The following is a 16,508-nucleotide window of genomic DNA, read 5'->3' as shown; positions in this document are numbered from 1 at the left end:
TCATGCCACAGTCAACAGATAGCTCGTGCCTCCCTGCTTTGGATTCAGCTGCTGTTCGCTGGCACTCTGCTCGCTAAGCCTTCGCTTTGCCCCCAGGAGGAGTTGGCACACGACGGCAGTTCACACCAACTCAGCCACCTGCCTTTCCCTTTCCTTTTTCTTGCCAGAGCTGTGAATGAATCATATATCGTTTAAAGATTGGAGTGGGGGTGGGGGAATCCCATTCCCCTCTGTCCTCCATCTGATACTGCCTCTCTTTCTCATCAGGATAGTAAGTCACAGGTACAAACTAGGAGCATCTTGGAGCCAGGCAGAAATTGCATGCCCATCCTTTTCTTTTCAGGGGCAGAAAATCAGGTGAAGCACACCAGCCAGGAACATCCATTCAGCTGGTATCCAGCTGTGGCCAACAGGAATGAAATGACAGCATGGGAAAAAAGATGAGAAATGGGGGGGGGGGGAGCAGAATAAAGAATGTTTCTGACCCTTTCTCTAAAGGAGGAGGAGCCTTTATGTGTGAGCCAGCTGTCACCTTGTTGGTTCAGGAACAATCATAACTGCTCCTGCCTTCCATGATTCTGACCTGAGATGATTGACAACCAAGATATAACTTCATGGGAGTAAAGCTGCCCAGCCCTTACATCTCTCTCCCCCCCATCCCTGTATTGCCCTTTTATTTGTAGCAAAAGTTGCTGGTTCTGGTACGGGAAATTCAGGGTACATGTTCCATCAGAAAGAAGGGCAGATCTCTGCCCTAAGCGCATTACAATGTCCGGGGAGAAGAAAACATTGAATGTAAGATGAAAGGCAGAAGGAGCCCAGGATGCAAATAGTTATGGAGAACCAGTCTTGGCTTTGGTCTGGGATGAGAAGCGAGGGGACAGACCAGAGGAAAGTTGAGTTTTGATCAGGGATTTGAAGAAAGAGGCACTTTGGTACAGCTGTAGCAAGCCAGATTTAGACTAGCTAGAACAGGCATCTCTGAATGATTACAGTTTCAGGAATTTTGTATGTACCTAAAATAGATATTTTGAGGAAAAGCCCAAAGAAATATGAAGCGCTCATTATAATCTTGGCATTTTCTAAAAACCGTCCCTTTGCATTATTATAGTTTTAGTCCTTGCTGCAATTTCATGGTTCAGCTGCTCTTTGAAGAGAAGGAGCTCCTTTGGCACCTAGAAGGCTCGGGTGTCTGAGATTTATCCGCAGGGCTGTAATTACCTCCTGAAATGCTAAGAAAGGAAATAGCAAAGGGGGTGTTGGAAGTAAATGTTCGAAAATATCTCTTGGTAATGATAAAACCCAGAATAAGATCCTGGAGCACAGTGGAATGTTATGGAAAAGTTCCAGTGCGAAAATTGGCCAGGAGACAGTTTGAAACAAATGGAACATTCTGCCCTGAGTCTACAGGAAGTTTGAATAGGTTAATCAATGCAGGCTTGTGTTAGAATAGAGTATAAGTGACAATTTTGCTACAAAACCATCATTTCTACACAGGAAAAGGCATAGAGTCTACCTTGTTTTAGTAACAACTCACTCATTTTTCTATGTGGCAGAACTTTTCCAGGTATGTACATAAATGCCATCAAGTCACAACCTCAGCCAAGGAATTGAGAAGCAAAGCTGGTTTGCCACAGCCTTCTCTGCAGAGCCTTCCTTGGTGGTTTCTCATCCACATACCAAGCCTGCTTAGCTTCCAAGGGCTGACAAGATTGGGCTATACCATACCACTCTACAGACATGTAACACAGAAGTTGTGTGTGGTTTTCGAATGGGAATTGGCTCATATCTCCTGACTAACTCAGGCAAAGGTACCGGAGAATCCATTCACAGTAAGGCTTGGATTGCCCTTTTGTTCTGCATTTGATGTATTTGGAGTAGCAGGTGCTCTGTGTCCCTTTTCTGTTCACACCTTAGGGATAATAATAGATCAAAAGGCATTATCTGGATCAAATCATAGAATCATAGTATTGGAAGAGACCACAAGAGCCATCTAGTCCAACCCCCTGTCATGCAGGAACATACCATCAAAGCACTCCTGACAGATGGTTATTCAGCCTCCGCTAAAAAACCTTCAAGGGAGACTCCACCACCTTCCAAGACAGTGTATCCCACTGTTGAACAGTGGTTACCATCAAGAAGTTCTTAATGTTTAGGCGGAATCTATTTACTCTTTGTTTGAATCCATTACTCCATGTCTTAATCTCCAGAGCAGCAGAAAACAAGTTTGCTCCATCTTCAACATGACATTCCTTCAAATATTTAAACATGGCTACGATGTCACCCCTGAACTGTCTCTTTTCCAGAATAAACATACCTAGCTTCCTAAGTCTCTTCTCATAGGGCAGGGGTAGGGAACCTGCGGCTCTCCAGATGTTCAGGAACTACAATTCCCATCAGCCTCTGTCAGCATGGCCAATTGGCCATGCTGGTAGGGGCTGATGGGAATTGTAGTTCCTGAACATCTGGAGAGCCGCAGGTTCCCTACCCCTGTCATAGGGCATGGATTCCAGACCTTTTACCATTTTAATTGCCCTTCTCTGGACCCATTCCAGCCTGTCAATATCCTTCTTGAATTGTGGTGCACAAAACTGGTCCCAGTATTCCAGGTGAGGTCCAATGCACAGTGCACAATATGGTGGTACTGTTACTTCCCTTGATGAAAGCATTTCTGCAGACATTATCTCAGTAACCTTTTATAGCAGACTTGTAAATTAAATCAGAATTCTTAGCCCCACCATTTGGGAACTTCTAAAGGAATGGTTGGGGGGTGGGGTGGGGGGACAGTAAACTACTATTCAGATTACTCTTTCCCAAAATCTGACTCCCAGAATCATGTGCTGTATGAGAAACATTAAGGAGGAACTGAAATTCTAGATTTGTGTGCCAATTTCCACCTGAAGATCACTTAAGCCATTAGATAGCTCCCCATTTGCCATTCCAATAGTCCTTTGCAAGGGTTAATTTGGATTGGAACAGGGTTTCTCTTCCTCTCCAGCTGCCTCTCCATTTTCGACAAATTATTTTGGTGGTGATGACTCCCCCTTGATAGAGGTCTTCAGGCCAACTGGAAAGCCCTTGATCTCGTACACTGAGTACAAGGTTAGACTAGATGGCTTTAAGGCACTTCTAACTCTTAAGATTCCCTGACTGCTTAAAGAATTATGCAAGGGGGAGGGCTGCATGCAACCCCGGGTGCCAGTTTCTTTCCTCACAGTAGGTCCAAAGTTAAAGAGGTCTCTTGACTGCTTCTCTTCAACCTAACTGGTCCTCTCTCTGTTAGGGTTACCTGGCAAAAAAAGAAAGAACTGCACAGGCATCATTCTTGGTCTTCTTTCTTGGTGGGAGATTCTATTGTTAACCCAACATATATGGAATGCCCTTATACCCTCCTGGGTTGGCAGGAAACACTCCCTTTCTTCCTGGATCACTCTGTTTTGCTGCCTTGCTAGTGCATGCAGAAGGCGCAGATTAGTTATTAAAGGGAATGCTTTTGCAAATTGGGTTCAGAGGCCAAGAGAAGCAGCCGCCGCCAGGTTTGAACTTGGAGTTCCTAGATAGACAGCTGAGTCACTGAAGAGGGGAGGGCATTTTGTTCAGTGGGCAGAGTTCATGGTTTACATCCCAGGCTCAGGTCCAATTCCCGAATCCTCCAGTTAAAAGGATCTCAGCCTGCACAGCTGGGGAAAACTCTTCCCTGGGACCTTGGAGAAGAGATGCCAGTCTGAGCAGATGCTAATACTGGGGATTACCAAGATCCATTCTCTGACTCAGTATCAGGCAGTTCATTTCCTTGTAGAGTCACTAGGCTATGCCAACTCTGAGTCCTAAATCCACTCTAAACCCCTTCTGTTCAGTCATGGGAGATTAAGATCTCTCCTACCACCCTAATTCTTCAGCACAAGAAAGCTGACCATGGACAAATCTATACCATAGTCTAATGATTTCAGCATGTCTTGATGGTCATTTATAGCCTTGCTTTTCTCTTGCTTCATGGGATAACTTGCCAGAGTGCAGCATAAGGCTGTTGATGGTCGTAGGCTAAACTATACCAGAAAAAAAATGAGCGATCGAACAAAGCTTCCTAGAGATCATGCTGTTAACCCCATGTTCCTATATGCTGTCAAGTTGCAGCTGGCTTATGGTGACCTCAGAAAGCAGCTTTCAAGGCAAATTACAAGCAAAGGTGGTTTGCCATTACCTTCCTCTGCAGAGCCTTCCTCAGTGATCTTCCATCCAATACTGACCCTGCTTGGTTTCCAAGAGATGATAAGATTGGGCAATGCCATTCCACATCCTGCTTTAACCCTATATCACAGCATCTCACTGTGGAAGCCAGCAAGATCAGGCACTTACACAATGGTCTAAGTCGAGATCTGCTTTTGAGATCTGCTTTCCATCCCTCTATCTTTTAAAATCTTGCAACATCAGGGGTAACAAAGCATCCTGACAGGCTTCAAAGCTTGCATAGTGTTTTGTGCTAATTTGGTCAATCCACTAGAAGGTATTTCCTGGGGGGGGGGGTTGTTTATTTTGGGTGCTTTAACAAAGCAAGACAGATTTTAAAAAACCTGTGGCTGGTGATGCTTGAGAGCAAGGATTTTGTTTGATACATTTCAGCACCAAGGACAGAGCTGGTGGCTTTTTGCATAATAGATGTGTGATGAGATTAAGGAGGCCCACCAATTTCTTTTGAGAACATTTTGGTCCATTCTGCTGTTCCACATTTTATTAATTCATTCTTAATCACAATCATTACTCATTCAGATTTTTTTTGCTTGTTTATTTTGGTTTCCAGGGAAACCCACTTCTGCCCTAATGGTTGTTATTTTCTGCCCAGCGGGCTGAGTTGGCCAGGGATTAATCCGATGTGTACTCCTTAACAAACTGCGGGTTGACTGGAGAAAGCAACCTCATTCCATAGGCAGTGAAAGTTCTCCCTTGTAGTATATATTCTTATCCTTTCCTGGAGACACCAAGTGGGGAAAATGCATGAATGGGGATCTATTTTTGAACAAGAGAGTTTGCAGGTGAGGGAAGCTTTTCACTCTCCACCTTGCTGAACACTGATGCTCACAGCTAGGAGGAACATTTGAGCATACCAGGAGACAGGGAATAGTACTGTTCACCCACAGGCTCCAGTTTTGTTTAAAAATAGACCACCACCCCCCTCAGCCCAGCCCACCCACATTCTGTGCATGTAATTGGGAAGTTGGCTCTCTCATTATGTGCCAGCTGCAGGCAGCTGGAGAGAGGAGAGGCCATTTGCACACAGGAAAACCTCCTTTTGGATGAAGTGAAAGACGACGAGAGATCTCAGGGCCTGAATCAGCAGTTCTTTTGGGTAGAGAAAGATTAGCTGATCCTTCCTCATCTGTGTTGAGGTCTCACATCTCACCCGACCTCTGCCTTTATGTGCACACCCCCCACAGGAGCCTTTGCTACTGCTGTCCAACCCTCAGCAAGACCGGACTGGCCTTTTACCTTAATAGAAAATTCCTGCTGGGCTAAGGGCAATTGCAAGCCTCATTAAACTGTTTCCCACCTAGATGTGTTGCTACTTTGGCTTCCGCACAACAGTGATGTTTTGTGGAGCATCCTTAGAACATCGTCCTCTATCCATCCTATTTCAGTGTTTCCATCCTGCTTTTTTGGGGTCTTTCCTAGACCTGGTTTGACATGCATTTTTGGGGAAGATTGCAATCAAAGTGTCTTGGGACACCACGTGAACAGGAAGAGGTACATTTTTTCAGGCCCTGTCCAATTTGGTGCCATTTTCCTTACCTCAGTTCCTGAGGGGGTCATTACCCTCTCCCAACTAGAGAGCATTTAAGGGGCTTTAAAATAGCATTATAATGGTAAAATTTATTGTATCAATGTGTAAATCCCCAGCTTTCATTTTTAAAAACACAGTTCTAGCACTTTTAATTTCAGAACTACAAGGAGAAAGGAGCTGGCTGAACATTTCTCCTTATAACTCTGCATCTAAAAGGGCCAAAACCGTACTCAGTCAAATATTAAAGCTGGGAAGCAGTACAATAGATCATTATCTATATATATAAAAAGCTAACAGTGACTTTGTTAGTCACACCCTAACGCCAAAACGGCTGGACAGATCGCCCCCAAATTTTCACATGACTTTCCTCCCTGTAATCGCCAAAAGTCCATAAAATGTTTTTTTCCTGGCGCACCAGGCCATGAAGCTGGCTGTGTTTAACTGTCACCCTTAGAATGTTCGTGCAGCATGTCTGTGGCCTGAGGGCTTGGGATGTCCTTAGAATGTTTGCAGAGATGGCCAGAGATTAGCAGTGAAAACAGTAAATAGATAATACTGTTAGGTAATACGAGTGGAAGTGAAACACATACACACTTTGCCGTGTGAGACGTCAGGTGGGGTTCCCCCCCCTCACACGCAGGTAACTTTCACTCTCTGTGCCTCACCCACTGCTACCACACAATACACATCCAGCTCATCCTCACACACCTCACTCTGCCCTCCCTCACATCCAACCACCACTTACCCACTTCCTCACCCATATTCACCACAGCTCTTTTTTACTACAAGCGAGCTGGAGTTTGCCTTTTTCTTCTAAGAAAATCCACGGGGTGGGGGCAAACCAACACTACTGGCTCCGCTTCTTTTGCACATGGCCTTTTAAGAACCCAGGGAGCTGGCCTCGATCTGAGCGCCTCACCACCCTGCCTCTGCTGCCTGACTGGGATAGCCTCCTTGCCCCAGTTCTGCCTTACCCAAGCCAGGACTGTGCGTGTCAACCAGCCTCATGGACAGCGGGATTTGCACTCTGGACAGTTCCATTGTGGAATGGAAAGGGTTACATTATACTAAAAAAAACAAGACACCACCATATAACAATATGCATTGAAAAGGGAAAGAGGGATTCCATTTTATCACCCCAAAAGGCTATGCTACGGATCATTGGACCTGCATGGACATCTGTGTGGGTTGCGGACTGTGATGAGAAGGACAATTGCCACGGCAACGTGTGGCCGGGCCCTGCTAGTTTCATTATAATTCTATAAGGACAGGGCTTATTTTTTAAAAAGTCTGAAAAAGTCCTCCAGTGGAAGAATGAGAAGTGGGGGTGGCAGCCACAAAGAGCTGAGGCAAAGAAAATGAGAGAGAAACTTCCATGAAGATATTGTGTTGCCATTGCAAATGCCTGTGCATTCACAGTGGCAATGAGAGCTACACAGAAAATTATCTGCGTATGGAAGCAGATCTGAGCTGAGAGGGTGCTGCAGACCAACCAGACACTGGAGTTACTTGGTCTTTTGGACGTCTATTTTGACATCCTAATCTACTCCTGCTTCTGAGTCTAGAGAGTAGTTGAACTGCTTATTCTAGGGGGGATTGAACCCTTAACATCTGCCCCTGCTGCCCACATTCTTCAACCCTGCCTGCCAGCCAGCTATTCTAAGCAAAGCATTTGCCTCTAGGTGCACTGCCTGTTACAGAGAGGAGGGAAGAGGAAAAATTTTGGTCTCTGCCTTTGTTCCTCCCCCAACCAGCGCAGAGCCAGTGTGAGATAATGTAGTGTTGGGCTAGGATCTTGGAGACCCAGGTCTGAATCCCTGCTCTGCCATGGAAACTCTGTGGATGACAGTGGGCCAGTCACACACTCTCAGTCTAGCCTACCTCACAGGTTTGTTGTGAGGATAACATGGAGGGAAGGAAAACAATGGAAGCTACTCTGGGTCTCCCTGGGGGAGAAAAGTGAAGAATAAATGAAATAACTAAATAAATGCATAAATAGCAACCTTACACCTTGTGTGTGTGTGTGTGTGTGTGTGTGTGTGTGTGTGTGTGTGTGTGTGTGTGTGTGAGAGAGAGAGAGAGAGAGAGAGAGAGAGAGAGAGAGAGAAGCAGTCAACTTATGGCAACCCAGCAAGGTTTTCAAAGCAAGACACAAACAGAAGCGATTTGCCATTGCCTTCTTCTCCATAGCAGCCCTGGACTTCTTTTGTGGTCTCCCATCCAAGTACCATCCAGGCAGACTTCGCTTAGCTTCTGAGATGTAACAAGATCAGGTCAGCCTGCCAAGATCTGGATAGCCTCAACCACCCAGGTCAGGCTGACCAACTACGTATCAGATGCCATCGGACCAAAATTATGCTCAGTTATCTACAACTGATTCTGTTTAGCCAGCTTAAGGAAACACATATCTAATATCTGCAACAAACATACTTTTCGCCCACTCGAGCTGCCACACATCCAATATGTTAACTATGCAAATCCAGTATGTTCAGACAACACAGGCCATGGGATTTGAGCTACAGTGCTATCCAGTTTACAAAAAAAGCAACAAATAAATTGTGGTAATAAATTCTGCTCTCCCTCATCTTGCATGGGAACTTGAAACATTTACCTCCCAGTGCTGTTACCTTCTGAGATTTGTGCATGGCTAAGAGGGGGGAAAGGGCACTAGCATTAAGCAAGGGAAGAGGAAGGATTTTGTTTCCATCATCTGTGTGCTTTGGGTTTTTTAAACAGAGACCTCCCCCCAACCCCATCCACCTTGAGGATCCTAGGGAAGGAGTGGAAAGTGACTCAATTCCTGCTTCTGTGTCCAAGCAAAGCTTTCTAATGGGTTCCAGAAAACAGTGACATGCCCACCTATTCTTCCCTTCACAAATCTTGCAGGGAGTGTCCCTTGGATGAAGGATCTGACCCCTGAGAATTTCATCCAAACTGGACAGAAGACAAAAACGTTACAGGCAGAAATTTAAGTTTCCCCACTGAAAATAAAACAAAGAATAGAAAAGAGAATCTGAACTGCAGGGATCATTACAAGACAGAAAACAAACAGGAAATACGAAATGAATGAGAAACGGTCTGCGTAGATCTGCTGCCCCAATGGCAGCTGTGAGCTCTGAAGATGTAGCTCTTCAGGTTAGATCAGTGGTTCTCAACCTGTGGGTCGGGACCCCTTTGGGGGTCGAACGACCCTTTCACAGGGGTCGCCTAAGACTCTCTGCATCAGTGTTCTCCATCTGTAAAATGGATAAATGTTAGGGTTGGGGGTCACCACAACATGAGGAACTGTATTAAAGGGACGCGGCATTAGGAAGGTTGAGAACCACTGGGTTTGATATAGGTCTGCATGAGGTTGCCAGGTGACTTATACAGTGGTTCCAGTGAGCTCTCATCCAGGTACTGGTCACTCAGCATTGCTACAGCAGTGGGGTCCCCGGGCCATCTCTCATGCCCAGGGGTGGGATTCAAATAATTTAACAACCGGTTGCGGTGGTGGGATCCAAATAATTTAAGAACTGGTTGTTTACAAGCACCATTTTAACAACCGGTTCTGCTGAAGTGGTGCGAACCGGCTGAATCCCACCACTTCTCATGCCCCTACAGAACGTCGGGTGTTTAAGCTCCTGTGTGGCTGCCAGTCTGGAGTATGTGGGTGCAGGTGGGAGGCTGATTTCTCCATCTAGGGGGGACTCCAGGGGAGGAGGCTGCAGCCACAAACCAGCCTCACATGCCTGCCCACTGGCATCCCTTTAGCTGGCAAATGACTCAGGGGCAGCTGGTATTCAAGCAGTGCTCTGCAAAGATGAGTCACCACACGTCGGGACCAGGAGAGATGCCATATCCGATCAGAACCACTGGCCAGTCTCATTCCCTGTCCACGACAACCTTCTCCTTCAGAGAGAAAGAAAGCAGCTGCCCTTTTGCCCTACTCCCACAATGCCCTTTGGTCTGGCGCTGTGTTATGGGGGTGATGGACACAAACAGGGCCCCCTCTGACCTTCAAACTGGTAGACTTGCACCCTGCAGAGAAGTCGGGCTTGGTTTTTCCACAAGTGTGAAGCCAAGCCAGCTAGCAACCACAAATGGGAAAGATGCCTACACAATTTGGAGCCAAGAAGAAATCAGGGCTCTATTATTCTCGAGTGAAGGGTTTTCCAACGCTTATTAGCAATCCCACAGCTGTGCCATTCTCTGTAACGGAATTCTATGCAATGAAGTCTCCTTTTCTAGGTTTTCTGTACAGCCAAACTGGTGGGAAACAGCAGAGAACTGGAGCTGTTCCTTCAGGGTAACCATCTTGGAATATACGCTGTGGTATCAGGGGAGGGCTCGGAGTGGCTGATGGAAGTTTTGTTCGACAACGCTACCCACAAGGAGAATCTTCCCCAGAGAGATTTGCATAGTATCATCACTGCAATTTCTTAGATAGCAAATAAACATTTCAATTTGGCCAGGGCTTTGACTACAGAGCCGGCTGCACATTCATTTGCCATGCTGCTCTTCTGCTTTGGTTGATTTTTAGTTGTTGCTTTGGACTTTTGTAGGGGTGTTTTTTCTATTTTCTCTTTGATGGAGCAGTTTTGTAAATCATTTGGGGGGTCAGCTGGATTAGACTTGCTTGGTGTAGACTTTCTTTCAGGAATAGCACTGGCCCAGTATCTATAATATTTGCTTGATCTGTACATTTTAGTAACAAATGTTTATGAGGTTTTTAACTACCTACCTACCTGCCTGCCTGCCTACCTACCTACCTACCAACCATATTTTTATCCTGCCCTATCCCAGAGGGCTCAGGGTGGGTTACAACATCTAAAACAATAATACATTGAGGAACAAAGCCTGCTGAGGGAGAATCAGCATGGCTTCTGCAAAGGGAAGTCCTGCCTGCACATCCTTTTGGGGTTCTTTGAGCAGGTTTAACAAGCATATGAATATGCTCTCAATGACCTGCAGATTATTCAGAATTTTCACTTCTCTAAGTTGTATTTGTATACTGAGGGGGGTGACATCCATCAAATTTATTTACTTAGTTCATCTCTAACCTGTCTTACTCAGGTAACGCCAAGGAGCATACCTGGTTCTTTTCAACTCCAATTTATCCTCACAACAACTCTGTGAGGTCGGTTAGCCTGACTGAGAAATGACCAGCCCAAAATTCCATGGCAAGCAGGGATTTGAACTTGGGTCTCTCCAACCCTAGTCCAACGCCCCGTCCACTACACAATACTGCAACTATACTTGCAGGATGTAACTTTTCACAATTGCCCAAAAAGCTTTCAGACGTGCCCTCAATGTATGAAGAAGGAAAATATTCTAAAATTTCCACTTTTGTATTTGTAGCCAGAGAGAAGTGGAAGACCAGCCCCATCCAATGGGCTGGGCAACTGACCACAGCACCATGGCTGTGCCAGCCCACTGCTCCCAAAAAGGTTTCCAGGCAGCAAGGGGAGACTTAGAATTCAAAAAAGCCTCCCCGCCACTGGGAAGCCCCCACTGGGCTTAATGGACTTACACCACTGAAAAGGTCCTAAGCCCCGGCCACTGACACAACTGGGGCAACAGTCTAGTGGGAGCTGACTAGTGTCAGCTCCTTCCCCAGCCACACAACCAGCCCACTGCTGCTATGCCGTACTATAGTCGCAGGGGTATAGGGATGCTGATGTAATGTTCCTCCCCACATTCCACCATCAGGTAGAGCTGTGGTGGCCATGCACAGGTGGATTTACCCCTCCATCGGGGCAAGTGCTCTAGGGAAGGTAAATCTGCCGGTGCAGATGTGTGTGTCCCCTGCTTGCATGGGGCCAGATGTTCTACATAAGAACATTAAGAAAGAGCCTGCTGGATCAGGCCAGAGTCCATCTAGTCCAGCATTCTGCTACTCGCAGTGGCCCACCAGATGCCTTTGGGAGCCCACATGCAGGATGAGAAAGCAATGGCCTGCTGCTGCTCCCGAGCACCTGGTCTGCTAAGGCATTTGCAATCTCAGATCAAGGAGGATCAAGATTGGTAGCCATAGATCGACTTCTCCTCCATAAATCTGTACAAGCCCCTTTTAAAGCTATCCAGGTTAGTGGCCATAACCACCTCCTGTGGCAGCATATTCCAAACACCAATCACATGTTGCGTGAAGAAGTGTTTCCTTCTACTAGTCCTAATTCTTCCCCCCAGCATTTTCAATGTATGCCCCCTGGTTCTAGTATTGTGAGAAAGAGAGAAAAATTTCTCTCTGTCAACATTTTCTACCCCATGCATAATTTTATAGACTTCAATCATATCCCCCCTCAGACGTCTCCTCTCCAAACTAAAGAGTCCCAAACGCTGCAGCCTCTCCTCATAAGGAAGGTGCTCCAGTCCCTCAATCATCCTCGTTGCCCTTCTCTGCACTTTTTCTATCTCTTCTATATCCTTTTTGAGATGTGGCGACCAGAACTGAACACTAAATTGTTCCCAACGTCAGATTTTTGAACAATGTTCTTGGTATCTATCCTTGATTGAGTGATGCAAATAAGATCAAGTGCCTGCTCTGTGATCGCAACAAATATGTTACTCAGGGAGAATCTATGTTTGTTTTGGCACCTGATAAGATTAGTCATTATTGTTGTGTCCTGTTGTACAGATCATTTAATATAGCTGATGCTGTCGACTAAATATAAATCTAATCATGTTCAAATCTAATGTTAATGTTTTCTCTCGTATACTTGGCACTCATGTGTTTTGTCTGTTGCCAATCATATGGCAATTTGTGAGGAACTGTACTTTGAACGCATAAAAAATTACTGATTGGGTACCTTTCATGGTAATAATTAAAAGGATTTTAGATCAGCATCTAATTCTGTTTGTCAGCAAGGACTGGTTAGAGGTCAAAGCTTGAACCAAAAGTCCCCTGTTCATTCATATTGTTCTCATAACTAGTATAAGTTGAGAAATTAGCGACAGTAATATTTGAAAGCCTTGCAATTATTCTGGTGACTGAAGAAGCTGGGGAAGAGAAAAAGGAGAAGAGAATGGCTCAGTAGATATGCAAATGACTGGGATGCTTACCAACCAGCAAAGCAACAGTGTTGAAGGTGGAGCCCACTGATACATGATGCATGAAGGGAAGAGTACAGGTATGACTGGTAGATCCTAATAGATGTCGAGTCGAGGGTGGTTAGCCCAGTAGAAAACAGCTGCCCCCTCGATTATAATCTCTCACCTAGTCAGCTATGCAGAACAGCAAATGTGTGGCTTGTTCTCACTTCCTCACAGCGGAGCCCCATCTTCCACTGATCATCCCAGCTTCAGTCTCCTTGGAGGAAGGACTTTTGCCCTCTGTTTTTGGGGGAGGGACCAGGGCTCTTCTTCTTCTGTATAAATATACACAATTTCTTTTTTTTAAGTTAAAAGAAAAGAAAAAAATCAGACTTACTCTCTAGTAAAAAGGGAGGGCCAAAAAAGTTTATGCAGATCTCCAGATTGCAGGGGTGTGTGTGTGTTTGTGTGTGTGGTGTGCATAGCACTTTTAGAGTATTCAAAGTACTCCGTGTATGCTCTCTCACAAATACTTACAATATTCTTTTAAGGGAAGCTTAAGAGTAAGGATCATATTTAAGTTAAAACCACCTAGTGAATCACAGGAGAAGTGAGATTTACACTTCCTGGATCCCCTGATGGGTTTCTGAATGTTCAGGGTTAAGCAGCACCCTGTTCAAACTCAGAGGCACTCTGTTATAATATTGGGAAGAGGATAAATTTATAAAGGGTCAATCTGAACATTTGTTTATCTGAATGGTTATTTTATCATAGAATTATAGAGTTGGAGGAGACCACAAGGGCCATCAAGTACCCTGGGCCCTGCGATGCAGGAACACACCAACAAGCACTCCCGACATACGTTCATTCAGCCTCTGTTTAAAAACCTCCAAAGAAAGAGACTCTACCACTCTCCGATGCAGTGAATTATGACTGCTGGTTCCTCAGTGTTTTAAAAATAATTTCTTGAAACTTGCAATGAAATGGTTAATAGGAAAAAAAAAACCTTTGGCATTCTGAAGGGCTGATTCCAGACCTTGGAAACAAGCGGCATTTCTTTGCAACTGCTGAAAGCGCCACTGAACGGCACATTTTTTTTCTTTTGTAAAAAAGGTTGCGTAAATACCTATGCATCATTTATCAAAAGGCTCATGAGCGGCATAGGTTGGAAAGACGGGATCAGAAGCCGAGAGCTGAGTGCGCTCGGCATGGAGCCTTTTCTGTTTCATCTGTTCTGAAGCCTTCTCCAACACTCCCACTTGGATCGTGGGGAACGGCAGGGCAGGGAACGTTTCCTAACAGTTTGGTCAGTCAGACTTTCTAAGGTCACCAGGAAAGGAAAAGGTTGCTTGTAAAGAGCAGGTAGACAGCATCTCTGAAGCACAAAGCAGAATGTCGCTTTGGTGAGTCATCAGTAGGAGAACTGACTTGTTTGTAACTCTCGGAGAGTTATGTACGTGCGTTCCGTCAAGTCCCGACCGATTTCTGGCAGCCCTAGGAAAAGGCTTTCAAAGCAAGCCAGAAGGAGAGGTAGTTTGCTGTTGCCTTCTTCTGCAGAGTCTCCATTGTTGGTCCTCCATCCAAGTACTGGCCCTGCTTACGATCTGATGAGATCTAACTATACCATGCCACCTTCCTTCCCCTCAAGAGTTACAGCCATAGAAAAGGGTGCATTTTCAAAACTGAAAAACTATATGTGAATTTATTGTTGAAGGCTTTCATGGCCGGAATCACTGGGGTGCTGTGTGGTTTCCGGGCTGTATGGCCATGTTCTAGCAGCAATATTTGAAAGACCTCTGCCCGAGACCTTGGAGAGGTTCTGCCAGTCTGGTGGAGTTTGAGTCAGGAAGTCTGAATTTATGGACACACAAAAGGGGTGTGCCTCCATCAGTCCTCCATAGAAAACAATGGAGGATAATTCGGGGAGGCCCAAATTATCTTCACCACACTGGGGGGTTATTGTAAGGAGAGACAACAGCAGCTGTGCTGCAAATTTGGTGGCTCTACCCAAAGCCCCATTAGCTAACATAGGAACTGTTCCCTTTAACTTTTAAAAGGAACAGCTGCATATTACCCTGTCACAAATCTTTCCAAAGCTCCAGGGGGGCTATTTTTGAAGGTACAGGCACCAGATTTTCAGTGGAGCTCACTGGCGTAATGCCCATTGGGCAAAGTGGGCAGCTGCCCAGGGCATCACCTTGTGGGGGGCATCAAAATGCTGGGTTCGTTTTTGGGTATTTTAGTGGTTTTCCATTTTTGGCCTGCAGGGGGTGCGGTTTTTAGGCTAGCTGGCAGCACCAAAATTTCAGCATATCATCAGGAGACTGTCCTTATGCTACTCCCCAAGTTTGGTGAGGTTTGGTTCAGGGAGTCCAAAGTTATGGACTTCCAAAAGGGGTGCCCCTATCCCCCATTGTTTCCAATGGGAGCTAATAGGAGATGGGGCTACAGTTTTGAGGGTCCATAACTTTGGCCCCCCTGAACCAAACTGCACCAAACTTGGGGGGAATCATTAGGGCAGTCTCCTGATGAGACCCTGAAAGTTTTGAGACTGTGACTTCAGAAATGTGCCCCCCCCAGCCTGCAACCCCCATTGACAGCAATGCAGAAAACTCAATGCAGAACAAAGATTCTTGGGCGGATTTTGGGATGTTCTTGCAGGGAGGGCATTCTTGGATGTATCATCACCAAAATTTCAGGGTATCATCTGGAGACTGTCATTTGGTTCAGGGGGGCCAATGTTTGGTGCAGTTTGGTTCAGGGGGGCCAAAGTTATGGACCCTCAAAACTGTAGCCCCCATCTCCTATTAGTTCCCATTGGAAACAATGGGGGATGGGGCAACCCCTTTGAGAGTCCATAACTTTGGACTCCTTGAACCAAACCTTACCAAACTTGGGGAGTAGCATAAGGACAGTCTCCTGATGATATGCTGAAATTTTGGTGCTGATATGTCTAAAAACATCACCCCCTGCAGGCACCAATGTCCTGGTGCAAAAAAATTTTTGGTCGTGGTGGAGTGGCCGCCCCGGGGGGGGGGGGGGGGGCATCCAACTCAGGTTTTGCCCAGGGCTACAGTTTGCCCAGGGCTGCCTCGTTACGCCCCTGGTGGAGCTGCAGGTGTCTCTGCTTATGATAGCTCCAAGGTTTGGTAAAGATTGGGTCAGGGGTCCAAATTTATGGGACCAAATGGATGAAAACTGGGTGCCTATAAAATTCGACCCCCTGACCCAAACATAACAAAATTTGGGAGATGAAAAGGTGGAAAAGGTTCACTTAATGCCATTGGTGTTCATTCTTAGTCTGGTGTTTAGTATTATTTGTTCATTGGTTTTAATTTTTGTATTGGGATGTTACATTTTAAAGTTTAATGATTGTTTAAAGTTTATGTTGTGACCTGTTTGAGCCCTGCGGGGATAGAGCGGGATATAAATCAAATCAATTTTGTAAGGAGATACATCTGCAGCCATGCTGGAAATATTGTGCTCAAAAAATATCTCAAAAAACACCCTCTCCGGAGCCCTTCAAAGACTCCCCAAAGAGTCCTATGCTGATAAAAAAATTGCTAGCCTTGCAAAAATGGTGGGGAAATTTGTCTCAGATTGATTATTGATTGATTGATTGATTAAAACTGCAAAGATTGTCATGCCCTTGTATAAAGCAGTGGTGCGACCACACTTGGAGTACTGTGTTCAGTTCTGGTCACCACATCTCAAAAAGGAT

General features: G+C 45.5%; 1 protein-coding gene across 2 annotated transcripts in view; it reads left to right on the top strand.

Moving 5' to 3' along the window:
- RIMS3 (regulating synaptic membrane exocytosis 3) overlaps positions 1-16,508 on the top strand; it is a 73,897-nt gene that overhangs the window by 36,199 nt on the left and 21,190 nt on the right. The gene's annotated exons all lie outside the window — the stretch shown is intronic.

This window comes from Sphaerodactylus townsendi, linkage group LG06, assembly GCF_021028975.2.
Source record: "Sphaerodactylus townsendi isolate TG3544 linkage group LG06, MPM_Stown_v2.3, whole genome shotgun sequence".
Lineage (NCBI taxonomy): Eukaryota > Metazoa > Chordata > Lepidosauria > Squamata > Sphaerodactylidae > Sphaerodactylus > Sphaerodactylus townsendi.
Note: the sequence above shows the minus strand (reverse complement) of the source record. Positions and strands in the feature narration are given on the sequence as shown.